Here is a 12,965-nt window from a genome sequence, read left to right on the forward strand (position 1 = left end):
GTGAGCCGCGCGCGCACCAAGCAGAGTGAGACCTTGCCTGAAGCCAGGTTGTTTCACCAGACGCAGACTGTCATGAGCTATTACTGCTGTGGTGGGAAGGTTATGGGGTCGAGGAGAAGAATGATGACACTTTCCCTTTTAAATTTGACTCCTGAAATCTGATCTAATAATCAACATTTATGAGATTTAATTATAAAAAAAAAAAATCAACACTCTCCATTTCATTGTCCTCTCATTATCTTCGATGTTGTAAAATAGTTTTGGTATTAAATCTAGGATAGGAAACTTCTAAGAAACCTTAACAATTTGAAAAGCAAATGGACGCGCGCAAACCGAGACATTACATTCATTAAGCAGACATATTAGGCAAAACTCCATTTGGATAATGCCATATTTTCCTATGACTGGGGGAAAAAATGAGCATGTGCACCTCTGGAGATATTTTGGGAAGAATGAACTTATTACTGAAACCGCCCTAATGCTGGGTCAGTATGTTACGAAGAGAAGAATCTTTGCTCTGCAGAAAATGCTGTGTTCTATCTCTGCAGGTCTGTTGTCGTCGTCCTCTATGGCAGACCGTTTGACGTGGTGTAGCAAGGAAAACACAGGTGTGACCCAAAGTGTTCGTGATGAAATATATATGACGTTTGGAAAAAAAAAAATTATGAAAGATTCAACAAAGTATTTAATGTAACCATGAAACTGTGAAGTAATTCAAAATTCTGTTCATTATTATAAAACAGATTAAAAGCAAAAAATCGAATTATTTAGACAGCAACAAAGGCAAGCACATACCTGTCCCTGCCCGGTTTGTCTTGATTCAAAGCCACGGACTCTGTGATGAATACTGGCACAATGAAAAAAATGCTAATTAAGAAAAACTGAGTTGTGAAATAAAAACAGACATTTTGAAATGGAAAATTCTGAAATGAAATAAAGTCCTGCAATAAACTGTGAAAAGGAGCAGGGTGAATTACATTTTACAATAACAAGCTGAGGTTTAAACATTTATTGGGTTATTTCACAATGTTATTGTTTTGTTTCTATTGTTTTGTTATTGAGTCTGTATTTATTGCATAATGTCATATTCATTTTCGTATGTTACTTTTAACGGTTCGGGTTTCCATAAAAAGTGGCATGAGGGCACCATCGACAACTGACAGCATCTTGCCACAAATACACACCAGAGCTACTTAAGGGAAATAGAGCTCTCATAGCTGCATTAGATCTCAAAGGAGGTCTTAACACCTTTATAAAATGCTGAAGACTTTATAGCAGTGGGGCCAAAATTTATCAAAAATTATTGCCGGACCTGTCGTGTATCCTGCTATAAATTGAGAAATGTAATAAAAATCACATTGATAGGACAAGTTTAGCCATAGCGTAAAATATTACATCTACATCAATGACCAAAGTGTTTGTGTTTGATGAATAAGGATTTGACAAACCCAGACGAAACTCATAAAACCAGAAAAGCACCTTTAATTTTTAAAATCCACCCAACTGCTCTTCTACAATACAAATTAAATCTATGCAGGTCAATGCTTAAATGGTTTAATGCTTGGACAACACCAAGCTACCACTGAAAGCAACGTGCAGTCATGCATGCCTGAAACTAGCACTGAAGCTTAAACAAACACCTACTTTAGCTGTTTGCTCTTTGTGCATCAGTTTAATTGCTCACAGGTGATGGAGTCATTTAATTAGATTTAACAGTTGAGCTTGTTTTTGTTGGTAGTCAGTCGCATTTCCGCAGAACTTGACTTGACATGCACAGAGTTTATTGTCCAAAAGGGCAGAGGCTCCGATATTTACACGCCCCGATTGCATCTCAGCGATTTGATATTTGCTGAGCTCGGAACCAAAACAGGAGAAAAATATAAAAATGTAATTTGTTCAGAGGGAAGAAGAATCTGTTTTCATGGCCAGACCTTGAGCCTTGGTTTCGAAAACCAAAGGGGGCAGTTTGGCTATCGGCTCAGGACAACGTACGGGCAGGAAAACATATACTATTACAGTACCATTTTTGCTGAGCTCTCACGGTGCTGGGTGTTGAGTCACAGTCATGCTCAGCAAGAAATTACAGGCTTTCGGGCTATGAAACCAACACCCACTGGCCGCAAATGTTCGTATAATGCATCGATCAGACACCATGTCCACAAGGATGCGAACGCAGAGAGTCTGATTTGAGGTTTGGGCAGTTTTTGACACTTGTCCGCAGACTCTCGGGGAAACCTTTTGGTGTGACCGAACATTTGGTACCGGGCAAAAGTTGACCTACCACATGCCAGTCAGAAGTGAAGCACACCTTTAGCGACCTGTGAGAACGGAGTGGAGAAATTCCCTTCTTGGCGGGCATTGGTGATAAACAACTCCCCAAAGGCAAGTCAGAATCCATGAATACGTCCGGACCTGCACTATACACCAGTTGTGTGATCTGCTAGGGCCGATTCCCATCTGATACACAACGCATGTTCATATGGTAAAGCACAGTGTTCCATGTGCTTCCCAGGCAATGCCCAACTCACACATTCACGCAGTTCTAACATATTTTCTGCTTTTCAGACTTTATCATTCGGAGACGAACGGAGCTGAATAAAGAAAAAGCCAAAACTAATTTGTCACTATAACACCGAGTTAATCCCACCACTTAATATCAATTTACTCGTACAAGAACTGCGAGCGCTTTCTCAGGTTGCTAATAGGCTGGAAGTAATAATCTCCTGGATAACGTTTTAGCGTGCCAGTCGTGCGTTATGAAGACACACTGCATCGAGCTTTCACATCCCCGAGTTGCACAAACAGAGAGTCATCACAGTCGAGAGCTCCGGTCGCAGAGGCAATTTTAAAACTTATTTTGCACAGTCGACTAATAAGAAAGACGCGCTGTTCTCTGAGCGTGAAGAAATATATAGGACAGAGAGAGTTCTCAGTGCCTTTCAGTAGAGTTAGAGATGCTAAGCCCCAGTGGGATGTGATCATTGTAGTAGATGTTCCTTGCTGGTGAAATCTCCCATCCAGATTCAAAACTACTGTTGATATCAACACTAAATCTTCAGCAAACTGCAAAGTAGTGATTTATGTATTAATCCAGTAAAAACATACTCAGTGTTAGTACAATTTTCCTTTCATGATTACACATACTAATACCTCGAAAACCTTGACAAAAACTGTGGAGAAAAAAAACAATCTCACCACAAGGTTCATTTTGACTTTAAAACTGAATCTGAAAGCTCAATCCTGACACCGGAAACTGCAGTTGAAAAAACAAGTCGCACCACCAGCTCCACTTAGAAGCTGTTCTAGAGTTTCCGACCACATCACATGACTGTCATCAGCAGGTGGAGTTTGCCCTGTTGTTGTGAAATTGTAGAAGATAAAATTTCAATCTTTAGGCAAACTACTTTTCGGGCTTCTCGTCGATGTTGAACAAGACTAATATATATGGGCATATAAACTGACATATACTGTTTCAGCAGATAGTTTCCAAGGAGTTAAAGTAATTTAGCGGTTCATATTAACAGGGGACGGAAGATACTGAAGGACATCACACACTACGAGGAATACTGGTGCCAATTTAGTAAACACTGATTTGGTCATTTGCAGGTCAATCGATGTCTAGGTTAAACTTGTACTAAATTGGGTAAAATTAGAAAGCATTTGGATGTCTACAGTAGGTTACTTATACACATTGTTTCAACAGGATCAAATGGCTATATTTAAAGTAAAGAAGGTCCTGACTACATGCCAAGACATTGTCACCGACGTACTGCTGCAACGGGGGTTTTATGTAACCTAGATATCTCAAAAAAAAAATCCCTTACTTTTAAACCAATTTTAAGCTCAGTTTTCAATTCCACACCTAAACAACTTTTGACCACGAAAAGACTAAATCTGGAGACTTAATAAAAACGTCAAAAAATGTTATGGATTCAAACTTTTCTTTTAATTTAAGATTAGTGTTTTGTCTTCTGGGAGGTTCCTGAAGCTGTCTCATCACCATACACGGTTAGTTTTAACTTCTTGCAGCTGTGGGTGGCTGCTCCATTCCCTATGTTTGCCGCATCAAGATAATTTAACATTAAAGTATTTGATATGTATGGTTATCCAGAGCTGGCTGATACTCATATTTGATTAAATTTAATTTGTCATTTCAGTGCGACAATACCACATTAGAATTTGTATGTATTAGTGAACTGGAAGACAGCTTTAGACTGAACGTTGTTGTGGTTGTTGTGAGTCAAGCCTTGCAAAGTGTATCAAACACCATTATAAAAGTTGGTGTTGGATCTAATCCTTTGCTCAGTGCAGCCAAAGGAAATTGGGTTCAAAGTCGTGCTCTCCATCTTTCTGACTAAAGGCTCCCATGCAAATCTCAGGCTGTTTTGGCCGAACATTGTTGCAGAAAGCTACAAATCCATTAATTCCTGTTGTAGCCGGGCTGTGGGAAGCTGGGATCTCAGTGTAGAGTGTGTAAAATGAGGCCTCTGTCTTTTTATGTGCGATAGAGTTTCTCACCTCTTAATGCCATTCAGTAGGATTAGAGGGAGAACCGGTCGGTGGTTACTTGTTTGGCCGTCCCCCCGTGGAGCCAATTCTCGCTCTCCCAAGACGTATGGCCACTCCAAAGCCTCAGGCTGAAATATAATCTTGAGCTCTGCACAGCAAATTACATGGGCTCTCCGTGAAACAATACACCCAGGTACTGCATGGTGGGGAGAGGGTGGAGAGGCGAATGCTCATAAAATAAAGTGGATGGTATGGATTGTAATGGATATATGCAAAAGGTTTTGACAATTTTGGGACTGAAACAATATATCAACTGCGTCATGTTGGCCTTGGAATGAGCGGAGGGATCGTATACTCATGGATCAAGTGGAATTTGTTCATTATCAAACGGGCTAATAGCTTTCCGCAAATGCTCTCGGAAAGCAGTTGCTTCTGACAACAAACCCTAAATGTCTGAGGTTTCAGTCCAATATGACACAGTAAATCTGTCTGCGGTTAATGACTTGATTTTTCGTTGACAGTTCTTTTAAGTTTTTTCAGTTGAGAGAGCGGTTGTTTACTCATTGCTTCATTGACTCTGGCAGTTGTCCTAAGGGTAGGGCCCACCTTACAGAAGAAAGTTTTAACAACATTAAATCAAATTTTATCTTACAAATCTGTTGTCACAATACTTTAAACCAGGTCTGCTGGTTTTTTAACCTATCAAATGGCTGCATTTTTTTTTTTTTAAAGGGTAACAAAAATTACGCAAATCCCCGGAACAAGATAACGTAAACCAAATATGTGCAAGGATTTTTGATTATTATTATTATTTCTAAGATAGTAGGCCTGCCGGTTCAGCAAAGAGTTTGCTGGAAAACTCAACAGAGAAGGTGGGTGTGCTAGCAAACGTGGCAGTTAGCAAAATGCTGGTTAGAGTTGCTTAGAGTTTTCATGTCTCCGAACCATTAAAACAGTCGATGTGCCCTTAAAGTTCTGCTCACAAATTTAAATTTGGGCCTGTCTGCCTGTAAAGCAGCTAATGCTAGCTAGCATCCAGTGCAGTGCAGTTACCAACAGCAGGTAGAAATGTGTTGCTGCTGGAGGATGTAACCAGTGTTGGTTCTGTTAATGGGATTTTGCCGGTGGCACTTTTGAACTGGAGCTCATTTTTTCTGGTATGTTAGGGGGCGTAAATAAATATTCAACTTGAGTTTGAAGAGTACTCATCAAGGTTTTTTTTTATTTTACATTGCGCAACATTAATTAATATGTGCTGCAACCCCCTCTAGTGTGTTATGTTTTTTGACTTCTACAAACATTGGTATAGTAGTACCTTTTAATTTGATCTCTGATACACATACAAAACAATCACAGCATCTTGGAATGCATCTCTGAGTTTTTCCTCTTCCTCCTGTTGGACTATGTCTTTTTTTCTGTATTGCTGGAGGCACAATTATTAATAACTGTCAAAAAGCTTGGAGGCGACCAACAGGTACAAGCACTGAGCAGCATGTTTTTTACGAATCACTACCCAAAGGAAGGCTCTGATACTCTCTCAGATGAACAGTGTGTTTTTATGGTCCACTATCTTACAGCCAGACATCAGAGGGAACAGCATGTAGGGGTAAGCTAGAAAAAGGGGGGAGATAAGTAAGAACAAAGTGAGCTGTCCCATGGTGTCAAAACAAGACCTCCCATTTCACCCCTATAGACGCCGTGGCCTTGAACCAGATACCAGACACTCTTCAGCTTCATTGAGATTAGGAACAGAGGCTTCTTCAGACAAAGCTATCACACGACCTGCTTTGGCACCAGACATGGCCTTCAGACATGTTTGTTAATATTCGGGCAGGCATCTCTGCATTCCACAGATGTTGGAAATTTTGGAAATTCAGAGCTATCTCAAGGAAAAAGCAAATCAAATGGTCTCAATGTTGAGTTTTCCCAAATGCAGCTATCGGACATAAGGCACACGTGACTTGACAATAGACACAACAAATTGCAGTTAATAAAATACCAGTTAGTTTAATTTTTTTAGCTTTTCTTCAACTTTGCAGACTTATGCAGAATGGACTATTGGCTCCTCTGTGAACTTTATTTCGTGGTTGTTCTCTCTTGTACCTGTAGCTCATCTGTCCTCTGCAGGTTCTGAGTATGACTTATATGTAATACATGAGACCGGTTTGTTGGAATGCTGTTTCAAAACTGGGTGTGGCTATTAGGCCACAAATGAAGCATTTTCACAAACCATACACCGTCAATACACTACAAAGTGTTTACTTCTCCTATCTTGTCTGGAAAAAAACCAAAAAAAAACAAAAACATTTAGTATGTTGCAAATTTCTGTTCTACAAAATATCACAACAAAAACCAGTAGGATGTTAGAGAGAGTGGAGAAGATGATAATTAAATCTTCCAGGCCCAGAGTCATTTCAGCGTGTCTTTTATGTTTATTGCCATCTTACAATACTGAAGTGAACATAGCCACCAGAAACAAACATTCAACTATCAACAGATGTCTGCATTCATTTAAATAGACAAATGTCAGCGAGTGACAATATTCATGCATCCGCCACATGCCACAGTGTGTGCTGGAAAAAAACCAAGCAGCATTGACAAATTGTAGCTCGGCTGCAGCGGATTGTGAATTGAAGGCGTAATCGTCTCTGTGGAGAACCGCTTAGGTACCAATCTGATCTAAAAATGCCCTTTTTTAAAAATGTTGAATGTTGTTCTCTCTGAGCCTCCACATTTTTTTTTTTTTCGTCTCTGTGCTCTTGGCTCTGCCCCTCCTTTTCTGCTGATTAGCTTCTGCTGCGACTTTAGTTAACCCAGAGTGGAGTTTTAACTCCAGGTGTGGCTGATTCGCCAATCAGTGATGAGAGGTACAAAAGACACTCATGACCAGTGCTCGCGTTTGAATTCATTGACAAAAGTCACAGGACTGAAGCAAGGGCCTTTAACTTTGTGGTTTCATGTAACTGCAACCTTAGAACCTTAGAACCCGTACTAAAAGCTTCAATCACTACCCAGTCCAAACACAAGTAGTTGGATTGGGATTTCATGTGTTTATCAAGGGTTCCTCATTTTGGGTTAGGGAGAACAAAGTATTTTACAGTTCAATAATGATGTTGAATTTGGGGGAAATGTGTATAAAATTATGCACAATGGTACACAACCAAAAAAAACCCAAAAAAAACGAAATAGTCTTGGAATTGACTATTCCATGAGTTCAATGAAAGAGCTGTAGCAAGATACAGAAAATGTATATTGCCAGTGTGGAATAAAATGGTTTTTCCAAAGCCTGGCAACCTTCTTAAGCTACATAAGGACAAAACGAGGGGAAAATGTATGTTACCCAGCTACATCACCTTTAGAATTTCTGAGAAGCATGCTCACCCACTCGCTGTATGTGAATGTGATTTGTGTAGTGTGGGCTTTGATGCCCAGCGTGGGCACAATCTTCATTTGATGAATCAAGTTGCTGATTGGCCAGACCTCTGGAGGATGTGCTCAGGATGTATATGCAGAATGGAAACATGCTGTGGTCACATGGCTACATTCGTTTTCAGTTGTCTATATTGATCTGTGAAAAACGGCAGATTTGGGTTTTTGCACATAACTTATGTAAATGTACAAGGGGGAAGGCTTGGAGTGATGACAGTGGCACGGGGTCCGCATGGAGTAGAATGTCTTTTCATATTGCAAATGCAATATTAAATATATTTGAACACGAAGCATATTTTTGCATGATGGGCTGTGCAGCTACAATAAATGGCTCATTTCAAATTAAACATATCCCTAACCCTTGCAGTGGCAAAGTAGATTGCGCTGAGCTTGTAGAGTTGCATTTATGTGAACTTTGAAACAAAAGTTTGGTCGTTGACCAATTGCAAACATTTATCAAATGGGAAAGTAAGTCCAAAATAAAACTTTTTCATAGCAGCTGTGTCATTGGCCGTTGTGCAATTTAAAAAAATAAAAAAAATAAAAAATAAATAAAATAAATTGTTAACTTGTGCATTAAACGGCCTTGCTAACTGGATATCTACCAATTAGCCAACTAGTTAGCTTGTGGTTAGCTGTGGCTTTGTCGCGCTAGCATGTTTCCAGGGTGGTTTTCCTGGCTACGGTGGCCCCACAAAGTCGATATGTCACCAAGCTTTCAGCAACACCATTTAGCAAGGAATGGATTTTGCTTGGCTACTTTCTGCTGTCATCACAACATTGACATTACAGTGCATAATTTTACAAGAAAATGAATGCCGGGAAGTTGCAGCTTATTTAAAAAAACAAACAAAAAACCCCCAAAACGCCTTCATCTTGAAAATAGTCATTTTCAAACAAAGGCATTGGGGATGGTGAGAACAAAGAACCTCAAGTTTTAATTCCACCACAGCCAAATTTGAATAAAGACATCTTTAAATGTGCCAAGACACTAATCATGTACTTGCAGTATATCTATAAACACCACCTGGTTTTTAGTGTCAGCTAAATGCCTCAAATGGAAATGGAATGTAAAACAGTCAATCAAGGGCTATATTGAAACACAGAGGCCTGTTTATAGCAGTAAAGAATGGGGTAAAACTGACATTTTAATGTGAGGCCAGCCTGTGGGTGTTGGTTAGCTACCATGGAAGAACAATGGAGGGTGTTTCCTGTTGGAATCAAAGCACCTCTGCTACCAGCTTCCTCTGATTACTGAGCGAGCATGTCTGCAGTGATTGTGTGTGAAATAGACTAACAGCGGACTGCAGTTGCCCCTTTTTTTTTAGATATTGTCTAACGCTGCAAAGATGCTTCACGCCGCCATAGGGATAACGTACAGAGGATGTATGTACGTAAGAAGAGGCAGCGGGACCGTCTCGGCATACAGATGCTTCCACGTAAGGGCCGGTGAGGGTCATGAACCTATCAGCTCGCTCCCCGCCTTTTGTGCGTAAATCAACAGGTGCTCCCTACGTCCGTCCTGACATCATGTCCCAAAGCGCAGCAGCATCAGGCTGCACTCCAGCCAAAGAAAGCAGAGCAAAGACAATGTCAGACCCAGAGGTGAAAATACACGTGTGGCAGAGGGGCCTCATTAGCGCTTTGATTTCTGCAGGCAGAGAGCCAACATTTTTTGAGTTAGTTGAGCTGGGCAGCGTGTGGACAGCATGTGTTGAAGCAAATGATCGCTCTTTGCTGCGGATCTGGATCTCACAGCATCACCGTGGGGCCATTTTAAAAACACTCTGTTTAAGGTCGACAGTCCTGCACCACAAGGTGAAAAAACAAAAAAAAAAAAAAAATTGGATTCCCTTGAGGAATCTCGGTATATGCCACGTCCCCATTTGCATCTAAACAGATTTTCCATTCATTTGAATTTAGATTTTTTTTTTTTTCTATCAGCTATCTAACGTATTTCATCAAATCTCCACCAGATTTGGTAGGCTGTTTTCAGAGAGCCCCCAAAAGTTTAATCCTATTATTCTTTACTGTTTTTTTTTTCTGTATTTGTTTGCCAGATTTATACAGGTGTTTATTTGACATGAATTGCCTTAACTCTAGGAAGCCTTAAGAAATTGCAATATATATACAGTTTGTGTCTCTTCTGATTTGGGGACAGTCTGTCTGGCAGATATATTTGATCAACATAGTGAGAGCTTTACAACAGTTTAAGTTGCAGTTTCACCTCCGTGTGTCTTTAGATTTTGCCATTGTGTTTATACTAAAAGGTAGTGCTTTATCACAATGCACCAGCGGCAGCAAGCTTTGAATAATTTCCATAGCAACACAGTATATTCATAACTGAATCTCTCCCTCTCTCTCTCATTGTGACGAACAGGTTTCAGGGGACTAAAAGGAGATTTTCTGGCAACAGGAAAGGGTTATGTTTTAAACCTATTGTTCACCAATGGGCAGCTGGCTCATATTGTTCCACTGTAAAGGGAGTTTGGCATTGTCAGTCCAGTGTTTAAATTCCTCCTTTGTGTTCTGTACGGGCCAGCAGAGGAAGTGTTTATGTCTCCTGGACAGTTTGCTTTGTCTACCATAGATGGTTTTTCTCACTTTTTTTTTTTCTGGATCTGTTTATCCAACTTCTCTAACCCTCTGACACTTTTCTGTTGTGATGTTTCTAAAATTACATCAGGTCACAAATAAACGACTTTAGAAAAGGACAGTGAGACTAATATTTACAGGCAAGTTAATACAAAAGAAGCTATTGTGACAAAGGAACTCTTGAATCATATGTAGGAAAGAGATGAAAAGCCCTGCCGGCGGTAATTGCTGTTTACTGTTGGCAGCGACCAGTTTTGTGGAGCAATCTTTGTGATGATGGTTAATGAAGGTAGTCCACTTGTTTACTGTCTGCAGGGGGGTGTTCATCTCCACTGCGAAATGGCTTTTGGCAAAGTGGTAATTAAGATGTGAGGGTTTGACTGAAGTCCAAGGGGGGGAGACGCTCAGACAAGAGAGACGCTGATGTCATCGGTCCTGCAGGGGGTGATGTTTACAACATACCACGTCTCCCTGGAGAGAGCTAATATGACAGTCAGAGGTAATGGAAACACTGAGGACATCACTACTTTTTAAAAAAGACGGAAAAAAACCCCCCCACATTCCTGCAGCGAGTATCCAGGAAGGCAGAGATGATTTTTGCCAGTTATCATGGTCCTAAGGGGTCATGAAAGTCATTTAACGCAGTGATGACATTTGGTCCTTAAATGGTCCCATCACGGATAAAGTATAAAGTATTTTTGGATTGGATGGCCCTGATTTACTTTTTTCCTTATGATAATGTGACTCATGCTTTTTTAAATTAAATTTAATTGTTTTGGCTTTAACAGTTTGGAGGTAATTTTTCATTGCTATTGTTTCATACTGCATTTTAAAGACTCACACCGAAGCATCAATTGGTTTAAATCTTTGATTTATGACCAAATACCTGTAAAACAGTAAATAAATTAAACAGTAGCCCAAAGAGAGTATTTGTGAAAGAGGACACCAACCACAAGATGGTCATTATCTACACGTTGTAGCACTACTTTTAGCTTAATCTCCACCCTGAGCCGCTTATCTCTTATGCAATTTTCCAGCTTTTCAAAGTAGTTGAACTCCTTGTTCTTCTGAGGTAATATAATTCCCTCTTGCTCCAAAGTAATGTACAGTCCGGCCCATTGTGTCAAAGAAAAATATCACGCCTGTGGCAGGAAATGCCTGACTGAAATAGGTGATCATAAATGTGGGGCGATTTTACACAGTTCCTTTTTCCTCCATGACCAGCTACTACAGCTACTATGAACCCCTCTGAAACAATCGTTTCGACTTAAAGAGTGAGCTTAAACAGAAAACAGCTGAAAACACACTAATGAGAAACAGAGGGTATAAATCGGGAATGCAGAGGTCATCAGGAATAATATAACTGCACGGGCTTCTCAGAGGCACTGGACACGTCACTGACAAACTTTAATTGTCATCTGTGCTCATGTCTATATGGTTCAATAACAGCAGATAGTTAGTTAGTTAAAAAAAAAACAAAAAAAAACAGCAATCTGCACAAAGGTAGAAAATCTGAGCAAATCATAGCAGCCAATTAGTACGTAATTATGGAGTTTTGGTGTGCAGGATAAATTGCAAAAATGAGATGTGTGTTGTTTTTAGGTTGAGTACACTGGGAGCTAATTCTTTTTGTGAACGAAAGCATGTTTTTTTGTTTTTTTTTTCAAATTCTTTTTTTTTTTTTTTTTTTAATGCCTGAAAAACACTGTTGCCAGAAGTCACTGCAAGTAGTGACTGTGTGTGGATTAATTCTTAAGTAAAATCTTGAACTACTTTGTAGTAGTTTTTAGTTTATTATAATACCACAATAAGTACATAATACTTTTCAACAGCATTGTGGGAAGGAGCTCAAAGGACTCATTTGTTTAAAATGTTTTTGATGAATGGGAAATGAAATGAAAGACCAAGACACTCAGACCGACACCACTAACAAAAACAAGTAGCACCTGACCTGGACTACAACCAACAAAAACCTAACCCTAAAGCCAACGAAAACCGAAACCCCAAAACATTTTGTACAGTACTTTTCATATCATGGGCAAAGCAGCACTTTCTTCCAGTGCCTGTTATGACAGAAAACATAGTAAAACAGTGGTCACTCTTGACTTTTTTACACATTTTTAGATCAACATACCGCAGTTTGAATTCGGCCCAGACCATCGCCTTCGGAGACATTTCTAAATGAGTTCACGAGAACATAATGTACATTACAAAGGACAGCACTGTCCCATGATATTAGAAGACAGTGGAATGGTGCTCAAGCATGTGATCACTAATCTGATTCCTGCCAGACTGAAGAAGAGAGACGAGTCGACTTGACCTGTATAACGTCATGTAAAACCAGTTTAAAGGTTACCAGTCCACCGTTCCTGCATGGCGTCCGCACACAGTCTGTGCTATCAAGTTTTTTTTTTTTGTTTTGTTTTTTTTCT

This window comes from Xiphias gladius, chromosome 8 (genome assembly GCF_016859285.1).
Source record: "Xiphias gladius isolate SHS-SW01 ecotype Sanya breed wild chromosome 8, ASM1685928v1, whole genome shotgun sequence".
NCBI classification, from domain to species: domain Eukaryota; kingdom Metazoa; phylum Chordata; class Actinopteri; order Istiophoriformes; family Xiphiidae; genus Xiphias; species Xiphias gladius.